This window comes from Oryx dammah, unplaced genomic scaffold (assembly GCF_014754425.2).
Source record: "Oryx dammah isolate SB20612 unplaced genomic scaffold, SCBI_Odam_1.1 HiC_scaffold_2, whole genome shotgun sequence".
NCBI lineage: Eukaryota > Metazoa > Chordata > Mammalia > Artiodactyla > Bovidae > Oryx > Oryx dammah.
The window spans coordinates 184,342,050-184,355,026 of record NW_024070186.1 but is presented as its reverse complement, the minus strand read 5'-3'; the positions used below and the strand labels follow the sequence as shown (position 1 = coordinate 184,355,026).

At 45.9% G+C, this 12,977-nt stretch overlaps 1 pseudogene; it reads left to right on the top strand.

The window, feature by feature from the left end:
• Window positions 1-4,379: 4,379 nt before the first annotated feature.
• LOC120882653 lies at window positions 4,380-4,807 on the top strand (annotated as a pseudogene).
• Window positions 4,808-12,977: the final 8,170 nt, after the last annotated feature.

Genomic DNA, 12,977 nt, shown 5'->3' with positions numbered 1-12,977 from the left:
GTTTCTTACCACTGAGCCCTTGCGACCCTTCTTAATCATAGTTTTGGAAGTTGGGATGTCTCTGGTGTAGGATTCTCTGGTCAGGAGGTCCATATGACTCGGGAGTCTGTTAGCTTGTCTTGCCCTAGAGAAACAACCTGCGTCTGTACATTGATGATTTTATCTACAATAACAATTTAAGTACATGAACGACGTTATCAACAGCAGCCAAATTTTAGTCATGTGACTCTGGCTGATTCGTGTTCAGTTAGCACAGAATTGAGGTTCTCTCTCTTTAGTCACTAAGTCCTAGAGGGCACGAAATGGGGGATAAAGTTTTGCATTAAGAGATTAATTGGTAAGGGAATTTGGAAGACTCAGTTTCACAGACGGTAATAAAAATATTAAGTTAATTAACAAGAGAATGAGAAGAAGCCAAGGGGAGATTCAAGGGACTTCCCAACAGAGTGAAAAATTTTTAATGATTATTAAGAATTTAGGTGAATAAGCAAATATCGATAGGAATGAAGAGGAAACAGAAAGGGGAGAGTCAGGAGACTCGTCCCAGCAGAAGGAAATCCTTAGATGACTTTGGAGAAATTGAAAAAGTCAGCAGCCATCTGGCCTAGAAACATTAAACATAAATTTTTCCATCTGTATTAAATATGTAAGGTCTTATCTACATGGATTTGATTATAGAAACTAACAAAGTATTCTCTAAATGATGAAAAGAGAAAAGAGGAAAAAAGGCAAAAGTCAGATTGCAGAAATGATGATGAGAAACCTGACCAACTGTTGCTTGGTACAGTGGTTAAATGGGTTTATCAGATTAAAGATTGACAAAAGGGCCTTGGTTCAATCCCTCACCGATGACCAAAAGCCTTTGGCACAAGACTGGGCCAAGTGGTCAGAGGGTAGAGAAGTTTCCAGGGCTCCTTGAGAGGGAAGCCACATCCATTGGTGAAGCCCCTACACAGGCAGCAATTAGATGATGAAAATGTAAGCATGTAATGATTGATAGGATTATGAAAGTTGGAATGCTGAAACAGGCTTTACATAAAGAAGTTGTGTCTCCCTCTATGGCACTGGATACTATCTTTGGCAGTAGAGCACTTTCCCTATCTAGTATTGTGGATGAAGTCCTAATGGAGGCTGCAGTTAGGAATGTAAGGCAGACACAAAGTGAGCAAATGCTGTTGGGAAAATGATGCCGATAAACATATACCACACAGGGTTACCACAAATCTTCAATTTGTTAAAAAAACCAACCAAACAAAAAATACCTTTCAATATTTGCAACACACAATGAAGTACAATAATAATAAAACAAAAGGAATGTAGGGTAAAAGTTTATAGGAGAATTGGTGGGTTTGAACAGTCTTTGTAGTGATTACTGTTTTTTTTTTTTTTTTTTCCATTTTTGGCTGTGATGGGTCTTTGTTGCTGCTCCCAGGCTTTTTCTAGTTGCGGTGAGTGGTGGCCACTCTCTAGTTGCGGCTCACAGGCTCTAGAGCATGGGCTCCGTAGTTGTGACGCATGGACTTAGTTGCTCCACAGCATGGGGGATCCTCCCAGAGCAGGGATCAAACCCGTGTTCCCAGCCTTAGCAGGTGGAGTCTTAACCACTGGACCACCAGGGAAGTCCTCTTGTTTAAAAAAAAAATGTATGTATCTGGCTGTGTCAGGTCTTACTTGCAACAAACGAGATCTTTGTCGAAGTGTGCAGGCTTCTCTGATTGTGGCCTACGGCCTCCAGAGTGTACAGGCTCTGTAGTTTCGGCTTGCTGGTTTAGTTGACCCGCATGTGGGATCTTAGTTCCTCTACCTGGGATTGAACTAGCATCCCCCGAATTGAAGGTGGATCGTTAACCACTGGAGCACCAGGGAATTTTCCAGTTGCATTTCTTATACTTGATTATATTCCAGGGTGGTATTCCCATGTTGAATCTCATGGGAGTATTTCCCCTGCCTAGTATCGTGTGAAATAGAAGCCATGTAAATCTTCCCTCCAAGCAATATTAATTGGACATGCTAAATGGAAACCAGGAAGATTCCCCGAGCCCAAACATCGTATAACAGAAGCCAGAGTGTTGGTGGGGATGGATTCTCCCTATGATAGCCCTGTGTGAGATAACCCTACATGGAACCTAGCTGGGGCTTATGGCAAAACCCTATGAGCAATGCCTACTGGGACTTAGGCCTAGAGAGTTAAAACAATCTGATGAACGTGGCAGTGCCCAGGACAGTTTCCTCTGCTCAGTTCAGTCGCTCAGTTGCGTCTGACTCTTTGTAACCCCATGGACTGCAGCATGCCAGGCTTCCCTGTCCATCACCAACTCCCAGAGCTTGCTCAAACTCATGTCCACTGAGCCAGTGATACCATCCAACCATCTCGTCCTCTGTCGTTCCCTTCTCCTCCCGCCTTCAATCTTTCCCAGCATCAGGGTCTTTTCCAATGAGTCAGTTCTTCACATCAGGTGGCCAAAGTATTGGAGCTTCAGCTACAGCATCAGTCCTTCCAATAAATATTCAGGACTGATGTCCTTTAGGATGGACTGGTTTGATCTCCTTGCAGTCCAAGGGACTCTCAAGAGTCTTCTCCAACAGCACAGTTCAAAAGAATCAGTTCTTCAGCGCTGAGCTTTCTTTATGTCCAACTCTTACATCCATACATGACCAGTGGAAAAACCATAGCTTTGACTAGACGGACCTTTGTTGGCAAAGTCATGTCTCTGCTTTTTAATATGCTGTCTAGTTGGTCATAGCTTTTCATCCAAGGAGCAAGCATCTTTTGATTTCATGGCTTTTGTCATTATCTGCAGTGATTTTGGAGCCGAAGAATATAAAGTCTGTCACTGTTTCCATTGTTTCCCCATCTATTTGCCATGAAGTGATGGGACCAGATGCCATGATCTTAGTTTTTTGAATGTTGAGTTTTAAGCCAGCTTTTTCCCTCTCCTCTTTCAATTTCATCAAGAGGCTCTTTAGTTCTTCTCTGCTTTCTTCCACAAGGGTGGTGTCTCTATATATCTGAGGTTACTGATATTTTTTCTGGCAATCTTGATTCCAGCTTGTGCTTCATCCAGCCTGGCATTTCGCATGATGTACTCTGCATATAAGTTAAATAAGCAAGGTGACAATATACAGCCTTGAGGTACTCCTTTTCCAATCTGGAATAGTTTCATAGTGAAATGGAAGTTGCTTATCTGGGGTCTCAGTTTGGGGGAGAATGCAAGGAAGAAATAGATACTCACCAGCAGGGAGACTTTCCCCCACCCCGCCTGCTCCAGGATTGACTCTGGAACTGTGTGAGGAGCTGATGGATTCTACTGTCACTTGGTCAGTGCCCCATACACAGCTCTCCACTGACTGACAAAGAGCTCTTTGCTTTGTGGATGTCCATTCCGAGGTAAATGGACAAGATTCTTGTTGGAAGGCTACCAGTCTGATTGAAGAAGGTAAAAAGAGATCAGCGTGGTATGTTGAATTGCATGCTGTTTTCCAGGCCGTGATGGAGAAGTTGACCCATGTTAAAAGTCCCTATGTTTGGGTTTTTGTTTTGTTTTCTTAAATATTTATTTATTTATTTGGCTGTGCCAGGTCTTAGTTGTGGCCTGTGAGATCTAGTTCCCTGACCAGGGATTGAACCCAGGCCCCCTGCATGGGAGCACAGAGTCTTAGCCACTGGACCATCATTTGGGTTTTTAATGCCTCATAGGCAGTGGTCAGTGGCCTGTCCATTTGGTCAGGTGGTAGGTTAAAGGAAAGCTGGACTATTAAAGGGATGTTCCTAAGGGGTGGGGAGAAGGCACTCCAGTACTCTTGCCTGGAACATCCCATGGACAGAGGAGCCTGGTAGGCTGCAGTCCGTGAGGTCGTGAAGAGTCAGACACGACTGAGCAACTTCACTTTCAATTTTCACTTTCCACTTTCATGCATTGGAGAAGGAAATGGTAACCCACTCCGGTGTTCTTGCCTGGAGAATCCCAGGGATGGGGGAGCCTGGTGGGCTGCCATCTATGGGGTCGCACAGAGTCGGACACGACTGAAGCGACTTAGCAGCAGCAGCAAAGCAGCATAAGGGGTGTGATCTATGAAAATTGGAGGAATGCATTAAATCAGGATATGTCTATGCCCACTGGAAGAACTACTTTCCAAGTTTGGAAAGTGACTGTAATTGACAAGCAGATATCCCCATGTGACCTCTTGAGACGGCCACTGGGTCCAGAAATGAGGGGACGTGAGGGCAGTGTATCAGTGCAGAGATGGGCTGAATCTAGACCTGTTTTTGTGCCTGTTCAATAACAAAAATTTCAACAAGTAAAAGTTAAAGATCTAAATGACTTTATAAAGTGATTCATGAGTCTCTTCCCTTCTAAGGCCTCACTAAAATGGCCAAAATGAAATTCAATCCCTTCGTGACTTCTGACAGAAGTAAGAACTGAAAAAGGCATTTCAATGCACCTTCCCACATTCTCAGGAAGATGATGTCTTCTCTAAGAGCTGAGACAGAAGTACAACGTTCGATCCATACCCATCAGAAAGGATGATGAAGTTCAGGCTATATAAGGGCACTACAAAAGGCAGCAAATTGACAAAGTAGTCCAGGTTTACAGGAAGAAATACAACATCTATACTGAACAAGTGCAGTGGGAGAAGGCCAGTGGCAGGACTGTCCATGTGGGCATTCAGCCCAGCAAGGTGGTTATCACCAGTCTAAAACTGGCAAGGACCCACAAAGATCCTTGAACATAAAGCCAAATCTTGCCAAGTGGCAAGAGAAAAGGGTAAATATAAGGAAGAAACAATTGAGAGGATGTGGGGATAAAGTCATCTTGTCTATAGCTTTCATTAAAAACTTAAAATGGAAAAAAATTCATGAATCAGTCAGCATCTCATCTAGCAATAGAAAGGAGCTCCCTCAAGCTGCAGATAAGAAAAGGTTTCAAAGTCAGAGAGGGAACAGAAAAAAGGAAATTATCATCAAAAAAAGCCTTGTTTTAGGCAAGGTCATCCTTCTAAGGGGGAACAGAAGGAGTTTATCAGCAGATTTATTACTAATGCTGACCAGGAAATTCCAGTTTGGCTGGTTAAAGGTTAAATTCCTGAGGAAGATTGAAACTGTAATTAGTTATGTATTAAGTCCTGGTTTGCTGATGTGGGAACCTAACAAAGATGACTCCATTTGGGGACTCCTTTGTATCACACCTTCTAAGGCATAAAATGTCAAAACGATTGTTCTGTCTACCAGCAAAAGAGACAAGAGACCGCAGATAGTGTTGTGACAACTTCCCTGGTGGGAAGGTGCTAAACATAGCTGGTAAATCAGATGGATGCCAGTAACCTGGGGGCAGCAGATGGGTCCTGACAAGAATAGACTCTGATTCTGGATTGGGCTTTGCTTACTCGGTGGTAGATGAAAATGCTTACAGCATTATGAAAGAACTGGAAGAGAAAATATTGCATCAATATGGATGGCTAAATGTCATTTCCTCAGACCAAGGAACTCACTCTGGAGCCCATGATGTCCAACAATGAGCAGAGAGATACCCACCTTGGAATACTAGTCTGACAGAGAATTGGAGCTGGCAGTTAAAACATTGGTTATCAGAAATTTCCTGGTGGTCCATGGTTAAAACTTTGCTTTCCAATGCAGGGGGCATGGGTTTAATCCCTGGTCAGGGAGCTGAGATCCCACATGTCTTGTGACCAGAAAACCAAAATATAAAACAGAAGCAATATTGTAACAAATTCAGTAAAGATTTTTAAAATGGCCCGCATCCAAAAAAAACTTAAAAAAAAAAAGTTGGTTGTCTAAAAACACCTGGTCTCGTCACTTCAAGGCAAATAGAAGGGGAAAAGTGGAAGTAGTGAGATTTTCTCTTCTTGGGCTCCAAAATCATTGTGGACAATGACTGCAGCCATGAAATTAAAAGACATCTGCTCCTTGGGAGAAAAGCTATGACAAACCTAAACAGTGTTAAAAAGCAGAGACATCACTTTGCCAATGATGGTCTGTATAGTCAAAGCTATGGCTTTTTCCAGTAGTCATGTACAGATGTGACAGTTGGGTCATAAAGAAGGCTGGGTGCCAAAGAACGGATGCTTTCACATTGTGGCGCTGGAGAAGACTCTTGAGAGTCCCTTGGATAGCAAGGAGATAAAACCAATCAGTCCTGAAGGAGATCAACCCTGAATATTCATTGGAAGGACTGATGCTGAAGCTCCAATACTTTGACCACCTGATATGAAGAACTGACTCGTTGGAAAAGATCTGATGTTGGGAAAGGCTGAGAGCAGGAGGAGAAGGGGATGACAGAGGACGAGATGTTTGGATGGTGTCACTGACTCAATGGACATGAGCGAAACTCTGGGAGATAGTGAAGGACAGGGAAACCTGGCATGCTGTAGTTCATGGGGTCGCAGAGGGTCAGACACAACTTAGCAACTGAACAACAACAAAACAGAGTGGAGGGTGGGGACAAAGGCATGAAAAGCTAGCTAACATGCCTCCACCAGTGTGTACTCACATTCAACACAAATATGAGTGGGGCTAAAGTTGTGTCCCCAGTGGATAGATTTCTCTGCTCATCCACCACACAGCAAAGCCAGTCTGCTGACACTGGGTTGTGGTGGAGGGAAAGTACAGCATTTATTGCAGGGCACCAAGCAAGGAGAATGGACAGCTTGTGCTCAAAAGACCTGAACTCCATAATGGCTTTCGGGGTTTTAAAGGCAACACTTGGGGCGAGGGGCGCAGTCCCTGCACTTTCCTCCAATTGGTTGGTTGTGAGGTAGCAGGGTGATGTTTCAGGAATCTTAATCATCAACCTTCTGGTTGCAACCAGCTGGAATCTACATGCTTCTAGTCAGCATGTGGTCACCGTCCTCTACCTGAGAAGATGTCTTAGTTTCTGCAGAACAACTCAAAGATATGTGTCCGATCATTAGGTATGTTCCTTGAGGGGAGAGGCAAGGACTCTGTCTTATCACTGAACGATTGTTTTACTGTTGTTGTTGATTTTTAAGATTTATTTATTTGGTTGTACCAGGTCTTAGTCGCGGCATGTGGAATCTTTTAACTGGAGTATGTGGGATCTAGTTCCCTGATCAGGGAGTGAACCCAGGCCCCCTGCATTAGGAGCACAGAGTCTTAACGACTGGACCACTAGGGAAGTCCCTAAAATGTGAGATATATAATGGAATATTATTCAGCCTTTAAAAGGAAGGAAATTCTGACAGTTGCTACAACATGGGTGAAGCTCAAGGATATTATCCTAAGTGAAATAAACCCAGTCACAGAAAAGACAAACACTGCTGTGACTCCACTTATGGGAGATACCTAGAGTAGTCAGAGTCACAGATACGGAAGGCAGAATGTTGGTTGCCAGGGGCTAGGGAGAGGGGGGTTATGGGGAGTTGTGGTTAAATGGGTCTTGAGGTTTGATTTTACAAGATGAAAAGAGTTCTAGAGGTGGATGGTGGTAACAGTTGCACAACAAAGAGAGAGCACTTGGACACCGCTGAACTTTACACTTAAAAACGGCTAGAGGGCAAAATTGACCTTCTGTGCATTTTACCACAATTTAAAATAAAAACAAGACTTCCCTGGTGGTCCAGTGGTTAAGAATCTGCCTGCTACTGTAGGGGACACAGATTTAGTTCCTGCTCTGGGAAGATTCCACTGGTCGAGGAGCAGCTAAGGCCGTGTGCTACAGCTTCCGGGGCCTGAGTGCCCTAGATCCCGCGCTCCACAATGAAGGAAGCCACAGCAGAGAGGCAGCTAGACCGTTGCCCCAGCTCACTGCAGTAGAGAAAGTCCAGTCGCAGCAACGAAGGCCCAGGGCAGCCAAAAATAAAAAAATAAAGTAAAATCTCAAATGACTATACTTCTCCCTAACGTCACTTTAATATGAAATACCCATCTCTCCTCGCAGCACTGCCAAGATGGACACAGTGGCCATGACTTGATCAGATTCACAATCCTCTTTCCTTCAGCACCAAATCAAGGTCGAAAGGTGTCTTGTTAATTTCATCCCTGCCCCGGCCTCCCCGCTCCATTCTCTGCCAACCAAGTGCACATAGACCACCTGCTTCAGGCCAGCACTCCATCAGAAGTGATCCTACATTAATTAATGTTTTAAAGGAAACATTAATTAACAGGATGAACATTAGTTACAAACAAATGAATCTCATTTTCAGTTACTCAGGTTTTCAGTGATACAAATTTAGCAGGCACATCTCCCCCATAAATGCTCTGCAGAAAAGCCCAGGGCTGATTCAGACTTTCCACATCAGTGACTTCATCCAAGTATAAAGTGATACGGTTCCTAGGTCACACACGAGTTAGTCATTGCTACCTCACTGTACAGGCTTCCCACGTGGTGCAAGTGGTAAAGAACCCTTCTGCCAGTGCAGGAAAGGCAACAGACTTGGGTTCAATCCCTGAGTCGGGAAGATTCCCTGGAGTAGGAAATGGCAACCCACTCCAGTGTCCTTGCTTGGAAAATTCCGTGGACAGAGTTACTGGTGGGCTCCAGTCCATAGGGTCACAAAGAGTTGGACACAACTGAGTGTGAATGCAAGCACCACGGTATATAAAATAGATAAAAAACAAGGATTTACTGTACGACTCAGGGAACTATATTCAATATATGGTAATAACCTATATGGAAAAGAATATAAAAATAGATGCTGCTGCTGCTAAGTCACTTGAGTCGTGTCCGACTCTGTGCGACCCCATAGACGGCAGCCCACCAGGCTCCCCCGCCCCTGGGATTCTCCAGGCAAGAACACTGGAGTGGGTTACCATTTCCTTCTCCAATGCATGAACGTGAAAAGTGAAAGTGAAGTCGCTCAGTAGTATCCGACTCTTTGCGACCCCATGGACTACAGCCTACCAGGCTCCTCCATCCATGGGATTTTTCCAGGCAAGAGTACTGGAGTGGGGCGCCATCGCCTTCTCTGCTAAAAATATATATACCTACATAAATAACTGAATCACTTTGCTGTACATCAGAAGCTAACACAATGTTGTATATCAAATATACTTCCATAAAAAGGAATAGAAAAGAGTACTGGTCCTGGCTTGTCCTTCCTTAATGTACTGCTTTCGGGCCTTCCAATCCCCTCCCTGGAGTGGTGATACCCACCATGACAGTCTTGACAAGCTGAGAGGGGCAGCTGCCCACATACCCATCAAGCAGATTGATTCCTTTGCCAGGTAACAAGGGGGCCCACGGTAGAAAGGCATTTCCATTAGGTGCCCATCCCATGACCGGAAACCACAGGAGCAGCGGAAGACTAAAGTCAAGAACACAGAAATGTAGTAGGGACTGACATGGGGAGGCCTTCCTCTTCTCTAAGAACTACACCTGTGGCCTGAGCCTGGGATGTTAATGTGGCTGCAGCTTTAGGAACTTGAGCAGGATGTGCTGCTGGGGGAGGCAGCACCCTCAGGTGTGAGGAGATGGATGGGCTGGGTGGGTAATGCCAGACCAGGACCCCACCTTCTCCCCTTTTTCAATGGTGTACATTCCATGCCAGGGAGGGTGCATTTCAACTGGTTCAGCTTGCAGCAGGACGACAGGATTCCAGCGGAGAAGCAATCCACCCATCCCAGTGGGGCATCCCATCACAAACTCTAGTAGATAACATCTTTCTCAGGAGCGATGGGGCTTGGTGGTCCCAGCAGCGCCCCATGATCCATGGTGAGAATCGGGATGATGTCCATCTCTCTTGACTTCCATACATTTAAGGCGTTGGGTGTCTCAGCAGGGTTCCTCAGTCTGGCAGATGGGGTGACAGTCCCTACTGGTTGTTATTCAAATGTATTAAAGGCTGGAACAGCCCTTTAATCACGTGACCAGGGTGGTTTTCAGTTCAGTTCAGTCGCTCAGTCGTGTCCCCATGAACCGCAGCACGCCAGGCCTCCTTGTCCATCACCAGCTCCCGGAGTCCACCCAAACCCATGTCCATTGAGTCAGTGATACTATCCAACCATCTCATCCTCTGTCATCCCCTTCTCCTCCTGCTCTCAATCTTTCCCAGCATCAGGGTCTTTTCAAATGAGTCAGCTCTTTGCATCAGGTGGCCAAAGCTTCAACATCAGTCCTTCCAATGAACACCCAGGACTGATCTCCTTTAGGATGGACTGGTTGGATCTCCTTGCAGTCCAAGGGTACTTGTTAATAATTTAATCTGCTATTTTAATATTTCATTCTTCCATTTCTACCAACACTTCTGCCTGCAGTTTGTAAAGGAGACAGAACCTTCATTCACTGTCACGTTCCTTCGCCCAGTCTTGCATTTCATGACCTTTGAAATGTGACCCCTATCCCCGCCTACTCAGTGAGGGTACCTGTCCCTGGTACTCAGCCTCTCTAATTCCGTAATTGCCTGGTTTATGTCGCTACTGGGGAAAGCTCGGGTCAGGTTAGATGCAGTGTCCACACAAACCAAGGCATGTTTAGAGCCCTCACTCAGAGGGAGGGGCCAATATAATCAATTTGCCAATTCCTCACCAGCTGGGAGCCCCCTCCAGTGGATGGCCCCAGGATCCTTTGGTTATTTAAGACATACAAGACGTGCTGTTTCTGCATTAACCAAGTCAGTGTATTTCAAGGGCAATCCAGCATCATTGACAACACACCATCCCACGTGGGCACCACAACTGAAGTGTGCGTTGCTAGGGCTCATATCCGGGCTACAGCATCAGCTTCCTGATTGCCAGGGGTGTCAACATCCTCTGAGCCGGGACGTGGAGGACAGTGAGAACTGACTCAGGCTCTTGCAGGCAAACCCAGATGTCTTTCCACATATCCTGACCCCACCAGTGCTTATTCATGATCATCCACCCCCTAGCTTCCCATTTTCTAAGCCGTAGGGTGAATTCCTTTAAAACGGTCCAAATGTCAGTGCAAAGTGTTAACATCCAGAGCTCACGAGCTCTCTGAGTTCAGCCCCTTGGTAGCTGTGGTTCATGCCTGTTTCCCTCCAGATGGTGTCAGTGTTGAGCTGAACAGTGACTGTAGACCGGTCACCCCAACCAGTACACCAGGCCTCAGAGGGAATCTCTCCCACTTCCTCCCTACAGGCCACAGGGGCAGAATTGGGGGCAGGGGAGTTTGGAGGGCAGGGTCCCCTCTGCTGCAGAGGGGTAAGACCCTTAGTCAAAGTGGGAGTTAGTGCTACAGCAGACATGGGTAGGTGACACATAGGTACCAACCGGTCCCTCGATAGGAAGGGAGGGTCTTACCATGATTGCTGATCCTTCGTGAGAGACTTTACCTGGAGGAACGCTGCGTGCAGTGCTAGGAACTGCTGCTCTCTGCAGGTTTATGGGGTTTGTGCCTCCTTTCAGAACCGGGACCAAAATCCTAGGGGTACTCCCTCTTGCTGTCTCTGCGACTGTCCCCACCTCATACCTTCCAGAGTCACAGAGGCATCTACCTCCCAGGAAGCCCTGCTTGGGGGATGCCCAGAGCTTTAATCTGCTTCACTAGTGTCTTGCCTTCTCAAAGGCGGCTCATCACTCTGATCCCCAGTCCCATACGTGCCCTTACTTTCAGTTCAGTTGCTCAGTTGTGTCCGAATCTTTGCGACCCAGTGAACTGCAGCACGCCAGGCTTCCCTGTCCATCACCAACTCCTGGAGCTCGCTCAAATTCCTGTCCTTTGAGTCGGTGATGCCATCCAACCATCTCGCCCTCTATTGTCCCCTTCTCCTCCTGCCTTCAATCCTTCCTTTACCAGGCAGTATAAGAGATGGAGGCACTGTGCCAGGTGGGGAATATAAGTCCTCCAAACCTCAAACCCCCACAAAGTCTTGCACCTCCTTTGTATTCTTAGGGGTTGGAAAGGGTTGCTCCCCATCAATCACAGCTCCTGGGACAGTATGCCCCTTATCTGACCAAAGTGAAAGTGAAAGTAGCTCATTCGTGTCCTACTCTTTGCCACCCCATGGGCTTTAAAGTCCATGGAATTCTCCAGGCCGGAATGCTGAAGCCTTTCCCTGCTCCAGAGGATCTTCCCAACCCAAGGATCGAACCTAGGTCTCCTGAACTGCTGGGGTATTCTCTACCAGCTGAGCCACAAGGGAAGCTTACCTGACCAAAGGACTCCCCAAAACTACATGTTGATGCCTGGCCTTGACTTTTCTGTGGGTTCACCACCCATCATCTTCCTCAGACATGTTCCAGCAGAGTCTGCAGAGTGTCTTGAGCAGAGACAAGTCTTCCTCTGTTAATACTCTATCATTGGTACTTCCCTGGTGGTCCAGTGGATAAGAATCTGCCTGCCAGTGCAGGGGACATGGGTTCGATCCCTAGTCTGGGAAGATCCCACATGCCTTGGGGCAACTAAGCCCATGCACCACAACTACTGAGCCCTCGAGCTGCAATGAGAGAAAGCTGTATGCAGCAATGAAGACCTAGCGCAATCAAAAATTTTAAAAATAAGCAATAAAAAGATAGCCTATTATCAATGTAATGAGCCCATTTTAGGGAAGGAGAACAGGAACAGATCTTTGGCTACCAAAGACATACAGTGAGGCTGTGCAGGCAGCCTTGGGGGGCACTTGAAAGGTGCACCGTGGCCCCTCCCATGTGAAGTCAAATTGATTTTGAGACTCAGTGGCCAGGGGTCTACTGGACCTCTTATGTGAAGGCCTTTTATCAGTATATGCCTTTATGCACTTTGTGCGCTCCTGTTACTTGCAGCCAAAAGCAACTTTCTGATACAGACGTTAACCTCACAGGTTGGTTTTATAAGCTTCTTGGAAATTACGTTACTTGCCCATGTTTTTGCTACATCAGCAACTTTGATTTATGCATCTGGGGTTTTTCTGTCTTCTCTATCTTCAGATGAAATTAACTGATCTTAGATGGGGCATATGTTGCAGTCATTCTAAGAAATCTCTGTGGCTTTATGTGAGAGGCCATTATACTTTGTTTGAAAATGACACAACAGCTTTGATAAAATTATGGTATTACTCTGGTG